The sequence below is a fragment of the Heterodontus francisci genome, chromosome 6 (assembly GCF_036365525.1).
Source record: "Heterodontus francisci isolate sHetFra1 chromosome 6, sHetFra1.hap1, whole genome shotgun sequence".
NCBI classification, from domain to species: domain Eukaryota; kingdom Metazoa; phylum Chordata; class Chondrichthyes; order Heterodontiformes; family Heterodontidae; genus Heterodontus; species Heterodontus francisci.
Genome location: NC_090376.1, coordinates 28,235,938 through 28,248,051, shown reverse-complemented (window position 1 = coordinate 28,248,051; position 12,114 = coordinate 28,235,938). Strand labels below are relative to the sequence as shown.

At 44.6% G+C, this 12,114-nt stretch overlaps 1 protein-coding gene and 1 pseudogene across 2 annotated transcripts in view; one reads left to right on the top strand and one right to left on the bottom strand.

Annotated features, from left to right (window-relative positions):
• Nucleotides 1-12,114, top strand: part of LOC137371209 (rho guanine nucleotide exchange factor 17-like) — a 522,466-nt gene that overhangs the window by 166,585 nt on the left and 343,767 nt on the right. The window lies entirely within an intron of this gene.
• LOC137371210 (ubiquitin-ribosomal protein eS31 fusion protein-like) lies at nucleotides 10,644-11,040 on the bottom strand (annotated as a pseudogene).

Here is a 12,114-nt window from a genome sequence, read left to right as displayed (position 1 = left end):
TGGGAATAGAGGGATATGGACCCCGGTAGTGCAGAAGGTTTTAGTTTAGACAGGCATCAAGATCGGCACAGGCTTGGAGGGCCGAATGGTCTGTTCCTGTGCTGTGCTGCACTGTTCTTTGTTCTTTGTTCTGTTCTTTGATGTCACAGGCCCCCGATTTAAATATCTAAATTAACTGCTTGTCCTCTAAAGGCTGGCTTTGGCTGACTATTCAGAGGATCCCAGGAAAATGTAGACGTCCACAGCAATTGTGACAACAGGGTTCTTCCACACAATTTTCAGGGCCCCACTATCTGGTTTCCATTGGGTGGGAATTCTGAAAATTCAGCCCTCTGATTCTGCAATTCTCCTTGTCTACTGGTGGGACCCAGATTGTCCAAAACGTAAAAATTCTGAGGATGGAATTTTCTTTCAGGGCAATTCCTATTTCCATTCGTAGTTCAGTCACGGCCAAACTGATCTTTTCACATTCATCTGTCACAGGCCACATTGGTGAACAGAGGCCTGTTTCTGTTACATTTACCTGTTATCTTTAGCACTTAGAAAATAAAGACTTGCATTTCTTTAGCGCCTGTCATGACCTCTGCAAGTCCCAAAGCGATTTACAGCCAATGAAGAACTTTTGAAGTGTAATCACTCTAATTTAGGGAACGCAGCAGCCAATTTGCGCACAGCAAGCTCCCACAAACAGAAATATGATCATGAGTAGACAATTTGTCTTAGTTGAGGGATATATATCGGTCAGAACACTGGGGAGATCTTCCTTGCCCTTCTTCAGAATACTACCAAGGAACGGCCATATGAGAAGGCAGACGGGGCCTCGGAGGAGCAGTCCCTCAGGATTGAGTGTCAACCTAGATTTCATGCTTAGGTCTCTGGAGTGGAACTTGAACCCACAACATTCCAGCTCAGTGGTGAGAGTGCTACCAACTGAGCCACAGCTGATAAGGAGCACCAGGGCAATGGAGAGGATGGCTGTGCTTCCCAGTTCCTAATGCAGATAGTGAACATTTCTGCGATAAAGTCAATGCGTGAGGAGATACCCTAAAGAATGGAGGCGATGGGGCTCTTGCCCGCTGGGTGAAGAGCAGAGTCCCGCATCACCTCTTTTTGGGAAGGCCCGCCACACTCTATGACAATCAGGCACTTAACTGGGCAGCAGCGGGCCTTCCTAAGATTAAGGACCCCGGGGACAGAAGTCCCGCCCACTGAGAGCTGCTGGCCAATCAGAGGCCAGCAGCTCTTTTACTCAACAGCGCCAGCACAGAGGTAGTGGCTGCTGCCGGTAATGTACCCACCTGGATAGTCGATGGACCCAGGCTGCAGGTGAGTATTGGTGGGAGGGGTTTCACAGGGTAGGGGTCACAGGGTGGGGAGGGGTGTAGGGGGGGATCGGCAGCAAGGGCAGGGAGGTGGCTCTTAGCATTAATTGCCCACTTAAGGGCCTCAATTGGTGGCGCGGCAGGAAGGTCATCTTCGGGCCTCTTACCACGGACTCAATAGGGTGGAGACAGGAAGGTGGAAGGGTCCCCACCCGCCACCACCCGCTCGATTAAATGCTCTCACCATGTTCAAACTCACCATGGGGCAGAGCATAAAATCCAGACCAATCTGTTGGCACATTTTTATGAATATAAGCAAAAACAAGCAAAAGTTCTGAGCTAGGCCTATTGTTTCTCATTAGGCAGGGTAGGGATCCTGAGCAACCAAGACAGCATGGAGTGGGCTTCGCCATCAGAAACTCTTTGCTCAGCATGATCGAGCCACCCTCTAATGGCTCGGAACGCATACTGTCCATCCAACTGCTCACCGCCTCTGGTCCAGTACACCTACTCAGCATCTATGCTCCAACACTCTGCTCCCCACATGAAGCCAAAGACCAGTTCTACGAGGAACTCCATAATATCATTAGTAGCAGCCCCAACACCAAACACCTGTTCCTGCTGGGGGACTTTAATGCCAGGGTTGGGGCCGATCATGACTCGTGGCCCTCCTGCCTTGGGCGCTATGGCATTGGTAGGATGAATGAAAATGGACAGAGACTGCTTTAGTTGTGTACCTATCATAACCTCTGCATCACCAACTCATTCTTTCACACTAAACCCTGTCTCCAGGTTTCTTGGAGGCACCCAAGATCACGTTGTTGGCACCAGCTGGACCTCATCGTCACAAGGCGAGCCTCTTTAAACAGCGTTCAAATCACACGCAGCTTCCACAGTGCAGACTGCGACACCGACCACTCCCTGGTGTGCAGCAAGGTTAGCCTCAAACCAAAGAAGCTGCATCACTCCAAGCAGAAGGGCCACCCACGCATCAACACTAGCAGAATTTCTCATCCACAGCTGTTACGTAAGTTTCTAAATTCACTTGAAAAAGCCCTTCAAAACACTCCCACAGGGGATGCAGAGACCAAGTGGGCCCACATCAGAGACGCCATCTATGACTCAGCAATGACCACCTATGGCAAACGTGTGAAGCAGAATGCAGACTGGTTTCAATCTCACACTGAAGAGCTGGAACCTGTCATCGCCGCTAAGCGCACTGCACTGCTGAACTACAAGAAAGCCCCCAGCGAGTTAACATCCGTAGCTCTTAAAGCAGCCAGAAGTGCTGCACAAAGAACAGCCAGGCGCTGTGCAAATGACTACTGGCATCACCTATGCAGTCATATTCAGCTGGCCTCTGACACCGGAAACATCAGAGGAATGTATGATGGCATTAAGAGAGCTTTTGGGCCAACCATCAAGAAGATTGCCCCCCTCAAATCTAAATCAGGGGACACAATCACTGACCAACGCAAGCAAATGGACCGCTGGGTTGAGCACTACCTAGAACTGTACTCCAGGGAAAATGTTGTCACTGAGACTGCCCTCAATGCAGCCCAGTCTCTGCCAGTCATGGATGAGCTGGACGTACAGCCAACAAAATCAGAACTCAGTGATGCCATTGATTCTCTAGCCAGTGGAAAAGCCCCTGGGAAGGACGGCATTACCCCTGAAATCATCAAGAGTGCCAAGCCTGCTATACTTTCAGCACTGTACGAACTGCTTTGCCTGTGCTGGGACGAGGGAGCAGTACCACAGGACATGCGCGATGCCAATATCATCACCCTCTATAAGAACAAGGGTGACCGTGGTGACTGCAACAACTACCGTGGAATCTCCCTGCTCAGCATTGTGGGGAAAGTCTTCGCTCGAGTCGCTTTAAACAGGCTCCAGAAGCTGGCTGAGCGTGTCTACCCTGAGGCACAGTGTGGCTTTCGAGCAGAGAGATCCACCATTGACATGCTGTTCTCCCTTCGTCAGATACAGGACAAATGCCGTGAACAACAGATGATACTTAGTAGCTTTGGTGGGCATCCAATCTTTTCTAGTAGTCTGCCAGCAGTCGTGGTCTCTTCAGTCTACTAGAAAAGATTGGATGCCCACCAAAGCTACTAAGTATCATCACCTCATTCCATGACAATATGAAAGGCACAATTCAGCATAGCAGTGCCTCATCAGACTCCTTTCCTATCCTGAGTGGTGTGAAACAGGGCTGTGTTCTCGCACCTACACTGTTTGGGTTCTTCTTCTCCCTGCTTCTCTCACATGCGTTCAAGTCTTCAGAAGAAGGAATTTTCCTCCACACAAGATCAGGTGGCAGGTTGTTCAACCTTGCCCATCTAAGGGCGAAGACCAAAGTTCGGAAAGTCCTCATCAGGGAACTCCCCTTTGCTGACGATGCTGCATTAACATCTCACACTGAAGAGTGTCTGCAGAGACTCATCGACAGGATTGCGGCTGCCTGCACCGAATTTGGCCTAACCATCAGCCTCAAGAAAACGAACATCATGGGACAGGACGTCAGAAATGCCCCATCCATAAATATCGGCGACCACACTCTGGAAGTGGTTCAAGAGTTCACCTACCTAGGCTCAACTATCACCAGTAACCTGTCTCTCGAAGCAGAATTCAACAAGCGCATGGGGAAGGCTTCCTCTGCTATGTCCAGACTGGCCAAGAGAGTGTGGGAAAATGGCGCACTGACACAGAACACAAAAGTCCAAGTGTATCAAGCCTGTGTCCTCAGTACCTTGCTCTACGGCAGCGAGGCCTGGACAACGTACGTCAGCCAAGAGCGATGTCTCAATTCATTCCATTTTCGCTGCCTCCGGAGAATCCTTAACATCAGGTGGCAGGACCGTATCTCCAACACAGATGTCCTCGAGGCGGCCAACATCCCCAGCATATACACCCTACTAAGCCAGCGGCGTCTGAGATGGCTTGGCCATGTGAGCCGCATGGAAGATGGCAGGATCCCCAAGGACACATTGTACAGCGAACTCATCACTGGTATCAGACCCACCGGCCGTCCTTGTCTCCGCTTTAAAGACGTCTGCAAACGCGACATGAAATCCTGTGACATTGATCACAAGTCGTGGGAGTCAGTCGCCAGAGCTGGCGGGCAACCATAAAGGTGGGGCTAAAGTGTGGCGAGTCGAAGAGACATAGCAGTTGGCAGGAAAAAAGACAGAAGTGCAAGGAGAGAGCCAACTGTGCAACAGCCCCGACGACCAATTTTATCTGCAGCACCTGTGGAAGAGTCTGTCACTCTAGAATTGGCCTTTATAGCCGCTCCAGGCGCTGCTTCACAAACCACTGACCACCTCCAGGTGCTTACCCATTGTCCCTCGAGACAAGGAGGCCAAAGAAGAAGAAGATTGGCAGTGGTCAGCATTAGGTGCAGCTTCTGTCTTTTGTAAATTTTTGCACATATTCATCAACAATAAACAAAACATAAAGCTCATTCAGACACTTCCCACCCTCTGCCTCAGAGTTCTGTAATTATAACCACAAGAAGTAAATGTGTATGGTGTCTAATTTAAATCCTTTTAGTTTACAGAAAAGAATGAATTACATGCCATGTAATCCCCATTAGACGCACCAGTAGTTGAGGCACTTCTTCTATCAGGCAGTTTGTAATGCAGTCCTGAAATATCGCACAGGTAGGATTATTTCTGGCTGCTTCCACATGTCGAACATCGCTGCTGAATTGGAGCTGATATTCAGTCAAAGAGCCTGAAAACAAGCTGTGAATCTGACAATGACATGGCGCAAATAACTACTTTTCAACTCTGACAAGCACTGGCCAGTTCCAAGTGAACTGAATCAAACATCTGAAGCTGTTGACTTTTTCCTGAATTGTTAATGTGTTCCTCTTTTTCCCCCTTTTCCTTTTCTGAAGGTGCTGGCCTATTCCTGGGTACAATCTCACATGCGCAGACAGCTCACCAATATAGTGGCCAAGTGGCCATTCTTAAGCTGTGAGCCTTGATAGAAAGGGGCATCACAAATGATGTCCACAAATGCACACATTGCGACAGGAACCACTGAATACAAGTTCAGAGCGTGAACCAAGCTAATTTGTTTTCCTCCTCCTTATTTTGAGTGCTGGGGGCAATTGTATCTCCACCGTACAAACCAAAGTGGACCAGGCTCTTGCCTTGTGTATACAGGTCAGTTCCGCAGCTGTAAATGCTTTTGGTAGTTCAGTCAGCGGTGAGCTACTGTACCCTATTCTGTATATTTTTGATGATTGATTATTAGTAATGGACCTCCTGTATAATTTAACCATTCCCTGACTGAAAACAGACAGGCAACCTCTTCCCTGACCTTTGCCAGAGGGAATCTGGGAGATGTGTAAGAGCTGAGCTAATCTGCCCTCATATGAGGTATCACGGGTATAAGTCCACATCCTGTGTTTATTGCATTGAAGCACTGTGTGATTGGGAAGGGTTTTTGAAATGTTTTCTGTTGCCTACGTAATAGCAAAGGCAAATAAAAAAAAATCTTATCATCACCTCAGAAAGCAAATAAACCTCTTTCATAGACTAGTGTTATGATCCTGTAGTTTTCTTTTCTTTTCTGGGGAGTATGCAGTGTGCCTTTAAGGCTGTAACAGGATCAGTACTGCTTTAAGGCAACAAGCTCCAGGGACTGAGTCAAAGAATGCATTCTCATTGCCGTAGGATACAGCCATTCAGGACCAAGGACATGAGATACAATGTTGCCGATTGACATTTGAAACGAGCTGAAAAACTGGCTTTCGAGGCACAGTTAAGACACAGACAGACAGCTGGACCAGCATGAACAGAACAGAGCTCTCTGATAATTTAAACTGAAGGAAGGGAAGTTAGACTGTGACCATCTGTTATCCCTCAAAAATTCTAAAGCCAAATTGATTAATTAAAAAAAGTTTGCAAGTTTTTAATTGCTGAATTCATCGTTGGAGAAGAGAAGTTCAACTGCTGACCTAGACTACGGATTATTCTACAATTGAAGAACCTTTTTTTCCCCATGGGATGGCTGTGAGGACTTCAAGCAACCTTGAACTGTTCCACATTGGAAGATTCCACTTGGGCAGGAGCATAAATCTGCAAGGACACTAATTTTTCTATTTTAAATGTTGTTTATATCTTAGTAATGTTTAAGAATTTAGTTTTTCTAATTAAACAGTTAATTTGTTGATCGAAAGACACCTGGTTTGGTTCGCCTCATTTGGGGGTTAATTGATGATCCATTTGACTGTAGCTTTCTTTAATTTGGAAAGTTTAAAATGATTTGTTAGGCGATCTGTGGAGGGGCGGGACTGAATCAACAGTGCGTTTCTCCCACCACAATCAGAATCATATATTTTGTTAGGGGGCTTTGTCTTGAGTGGTCAGTCGTAACACTAAGAACGTAAAAGTAACACCTTTTAAAACTCAAAGTAACCTAGAATGCTTGGAATGAATCAGTTGCTTAATTTAGATATGACGTATTCTGTCGATTATTAACACAGGCAGTTAAATACTTGGGTATATAAAGCCCTCGTAAAAGTGGCACAGTCTGTCATTACATGTCTGTTCAGTGAGTTACACAGTAAACTATTACAGTAATCTGGATTAACGGCAGCCTGTTTTCCGAATGTTAGCTCTTCAGCAGTATGTATTTCATTTAGCCCATTTAACAAATTGGAAGAAAAGAAAAATCAGGCATCTGAAAGCAAAAGGTAGGTTAATGCTTCAGGTGTATGATCCTTCATCAGAGCACTTGCCATGGTAAATTTATATCACCACCTGGGCAGTAAGCTGGTGAAATAATCAGCTGCCTGCTGTAGAACCCACTTGCAATTGGGTGGGTTATACATTGACAGACAACCCATTAAATTACTGTCCAAGCGGCAAAGGTGAAAATTCACCCCTCTGTTTCTACTAAATGAAAGATATTTGAGCATTTGGATTCAGGATGGTCTCTCCAATCTTTTGTGAGACACGAAACAATCAACAGAATTGATTTGTATTAGGAAAGAAAATGTGGATGAAACCGGGTCATGTGACCATCAAGCCCACTCCTTCTACTGACTTGGTTACAATCTCATGGAATCTACCCCACTTATTAAATCATGGAGGGAAAGTTCTGTGAAATTTCTCACTCAGTATGGCTGCTTGATTTGCACAGCAGTACAGGAAGAACTGTGTTTTATGGTGTATTTAACTATTTGTGTATACTTATCCATTCAATCTCAGCCCTCTCCACCTCTTCCTGATGGAACTAATTTGTACAGCATTAACTGTTTTTGCCAAGATATGCTTGACATATCCACAACTGCTGAGTTCTGCACCTGTCATGATTAATTTCTTCTTTAATTCTCTGACAAATCGATTGTAATGTCAAAGAATATGACTGAGAACAGAGACATCACCTGGTTTGTGAGGGGGAAGGAAGTAACAGCAAGGGTAGCTGTCATAATTTTCTAACTGTGGCTAATAAATGGCTTTGTAGATGAAAATCAGTTTGAGCTTGACATAACTATCTGACAATGGGTTGGTGTGGGTGTAGTTATTGACATAGCTGATGAACATTAAATTCTCTCTAAACAGTTGATTATTCTAATTTTGGAAATAAACAGCCAAAGCAATATGGGAGTTTTATGTATTGCAAACAGCTGTATGGATGTTTGGCAGGCCACAGAGGAACAGAAGAAAGTCTTCTGGATCTGGACTCACTATAGTCCAACGCTATGCAGACCAATGGACTAGGTGCGGAAGCAGTTGTCTCTGCCAGAGTTCGTCCTCTACAGTACCAGAGAGATGTATCTGGACTGCTTGTCCTCTGCAAGACTATGACTGGAGTTGAAAGCGCACAACCCAAAAGACCATGTTTATCCCAAGAACTCCAGAGTTGGTCCAGGTGTACATCAACTTTCTTTATCAATCCATGAAGTCCATATAGAATACCAGTGGTGAAGCTTCACAAATTATATTCCTCCTTGTGAAACTCCTTCACAGACAATGTCTCTGCCTGGAACTCTGCCTCTTCCACTGAGGTTTAAATGCAGAGTTAGCCATCATATGTATGGATGCCAGGTTAAGACAGGATCTGTCTCAACTCTAACACTCTTCCAGTTGAACACCTCCTGATGATCAGAGATATGGGTCATCTATAGGCAAGGCACCTAAAAGTAGCTAGTGGTACCCACAGTAGTATATCCCAGCAATAAGTCAATGCCTTCAGGAGAAAAGGGGAGAAAACTCTAACAGTGCATGTCAACACTTCATAATGAAAAACTACATGTAAACATTTCACCATCATAGTTCATTGATGAACCAATTGAACCATTTTTTCCTCTCAGTTATTGACTTTTCTAATGTCCAAAATCAAGTTTTAAACACAAAATGTCAAACTTACATATTTCGCAACAGGTCTTTCCTTTTTCCCTTTTTGGCTTCCTTGTCTCGGGAGACAATGGGTAAGCGCCTAGAGGTGGTTTGTGGACCAGCGCCTGGAGTGGCTATAAAGGCCAATTCTAGAGTGACAGACTATTCCACAGGCGCTGCAGGTGAAGTTGGTTGTCGGGGCTGTTACACAGTTGGCTGTCTCCTTACATTTATGTCTCTTTTCCTGCCAACTGCTGAGTCTCTTTGACTCGCCTCTCTTCAGCCTGCCTTTATAGCTGTCCGCCAGCTCTGGCGATCGCTGGCAACTGGCTCCCATGACTTGTAGTCAATGTTGCAGGACTTCATGTCACAACAGGATAATTACAGTTACCTATTGCAAACTCTTTTGTGTCTTTTAATATCTTCATTATAGTTTTTACTTCAAGACCTCATAGCATCTCAAAAGCCTGAGCTTTGAGCAGAGATTTTCACCTCAACAATCAGACACATTTCTATTTTCTGAGCATGTGTGGTTTGCAGGATTTACCAGAATGCTTCACCCAGAGTTTCTCATCTCAGTTGTGCTGATTGTATCAGCTGCAAATCTGAAGCCTAACAGGGTTTTTGCTATTCTGTTTTGCTGTACAAAATGTCTGCAACCTGAAAATGTGGACAACTGGAAACTGAATCCCTGGGCTTGGAAGATCTAGCCCAGAAAATTTGGCCAAGAACCACCCTTTTCTTTTGGTGGCTCCAAGACCTGCTAATTTCCCAATATGGCAGAAAGGAAGCATGTGCATATTTCCAGCTGCCTGCCCTATTGGTCAAGGTGGATGTGCTGTCGTTAGGAGTACAGTTCTGGATTATTCAAAGAGGCAAACGTTTTATTTGAATTATTTGAGGGACCCATTTTCAATTTTCAAACGCTGTACTGTTTCACATGTTTACATGCCGCCTGAGTCAATAATAACATTCAGATATGATCTGATTTCTAGCAATAGTCTTTCCTTTAACCAAAATAATGATCATCTTGCTGGTGAGTGAAAAAACATAATAAGTAAAGATGTGATTGAGGCTGACATATTTTTCATATCCTGGCATTTCTATAAATAGAACAAAAGTATGTTAGGAATTTCCAGTATTTTCACGTTTATATAAAAAACCAAAATGATTCACCCTGACTGTTCTGTCCTAACAATGATTTATGCCAGAGATGCAGACACAGGATACAAGCTTTCTACCTAAAGGAATTTAGGAATGTGATATTGTCAGTACATTTATCATAGTTTGACACATGCAGCCAGCAATAATTGAACTCTTTTTATGGGTCCATTTTACTTTGGGTTATAGATGTATGCAGATTCTCCTTTCATGCTCTTGATTTAATAGGGAAGAAGCTTGAGCCTTGAGTTGGTTTCTCTTTGAGCAGCCATGGGGAATGGGTTGCCTTTTTAATTCCTTCAAAGTTGTGGCCTTGAGTTGAAATGAAAAGGCTTGTGTGGACAGCCATGCTCCTCCATGCACTGGCAGTTGTCTAGCCTGAGAGGGTGAGATTTGATGCAGTACCTTAAGTACTTTGTCACTGCCTGGTTAATGTCAATGAACTTTGGTGCCAGAATCTTAGGCCTTGCAGTGGTGGTGGCCAGTAAAAGGTCCAGTACCTTCCAAGGTGACAGAGCTGACTCAAGATAAAAGGCTAAGGCTAATCTCTGATTCATTGTCACCAGCAGTAAGGTTGCTAAATGTAACTTTAACACCACCCTGTGAGTCTGTAGGATAGGTTCTCCCCTCCTCCTCCCATCAATGATGCACCAATGCTGCCTGCCCCGCCATAATATTGGACTGTTGCCAAAGATGGGGAATGGTAAACTGACAGATAATTTGTATCCCAGAACATTGCATTCATGCTGGAGTCTGGGTGATTTTTTTTCTCACTTTCCATCATTTACTAAAATGTACATAATTATGCATCATCAGCCTTGTTGAAGCAGTATTTCAGACAGCACTTCCCACAGTGTCACCTGTTAAAATGCCTAGCCATGAAAAGACCTTCATTACATTCCCAGAAGAGCACTCACGCTGCAGACAATAGATTTTTGCCACACTCATCAATTGTAATATTTAAGGACAGCAAACTTGACCACCTTCCTGTTAGGCTGGAAGTGAAAGGTTGACTTCTTCTGGATGTTGAGCTCAGACAGTCCATCCGGTCATCCTCCCGACTGTTTGCCAGCAAAGATCAACTTCTACATATCAGGGGCCTTGTCCTGAATCTTAACCTTTAAATTTGTAATACTATCTGAGGGTTCAACATTAAGGGTTATTGTTTTCCCCTTTAGGGTTTTTGCAAAGATGTGCATCTTCAAATTTGATCCCTCACCACTGTCCCAGATCATCACATTACTGCCTCTCTAGTACTTGTTGCTAAGTACAGGAGCGGTACTGAAGGTTCAGGGACCATTACAATTGAGTTACTGCACAGTGACATTAGAGTTAAAACGTTTTGACAGTAACATTTTAATGAAGAAGTTTATGTAGAGATCAGGATTCACAGGAAAGAGAGTGAGAGAAGACAGCTTAACCCTTTCAATAACTCAGAAACCAATCTCCAGTCTTAAACAAACTTCAGATGACAGTAACCTTTGTGTTTGCTCTGCTATTGTTGGAGTTTTGGTTCAAAGAATATAATTTCTCTATTTCCAGCTTTCTACCAAGTGTTCTAGTACCTTGTCTAAGTAGTATTGGAAAGGGCAAAATTGTTAAGGTTAGCATTATCTGATCATTGTTAAAGCTACATGTTAAACAGTAGAAGCAGCATGCAAGAGACAGAGCTAAATTATCTCACAACCAACAGATTAGATCAAAGCTCTGCAGTGCTGTAACATCCGTTCATGAATGGTGGTGGATATTAATTAACTAACAGGAGGAGGAGGCTCCAAAGACATCCTCTTCCTCAATGTGGGGGAGCCCATCACATCAGTGCAAAAGACAAGGCTGAAACCTTTGTGACCACCTTCGGTCAGAAGTGCCAACTGGATGATCCATCTTGGCCTACTCCTGATGTCCCCACTGTAGCACTTGCCAGTTTTCAGCCAATTAGTTTCACTCCATGTGATAAAAAAAATGGCTGAGTGCACTGGATACAGCACAGGCTATAGTCCCTGACAAAATCCCAGCTGTAGTGCTGAAGAGTTGTGCATCAAGACTAGCTGCGTCCCTAGCCAAGCTGTTCCAGTTACAAAACTGGTATCTAGCCAACAAAGTGGAAAATTTCCCACATATGTCCTATCCACAAAAAGCAGGACAAGTCCAATCTGGCCAATTACCACCCCATCAGTCTGCTCTCGATAATCAGCAAAGTGATGGAAGGCATCGCTGAGAGTGCTATCAAGCGGCACTTACACAGCAATAACCCACTCACTGATGCTCCGTTT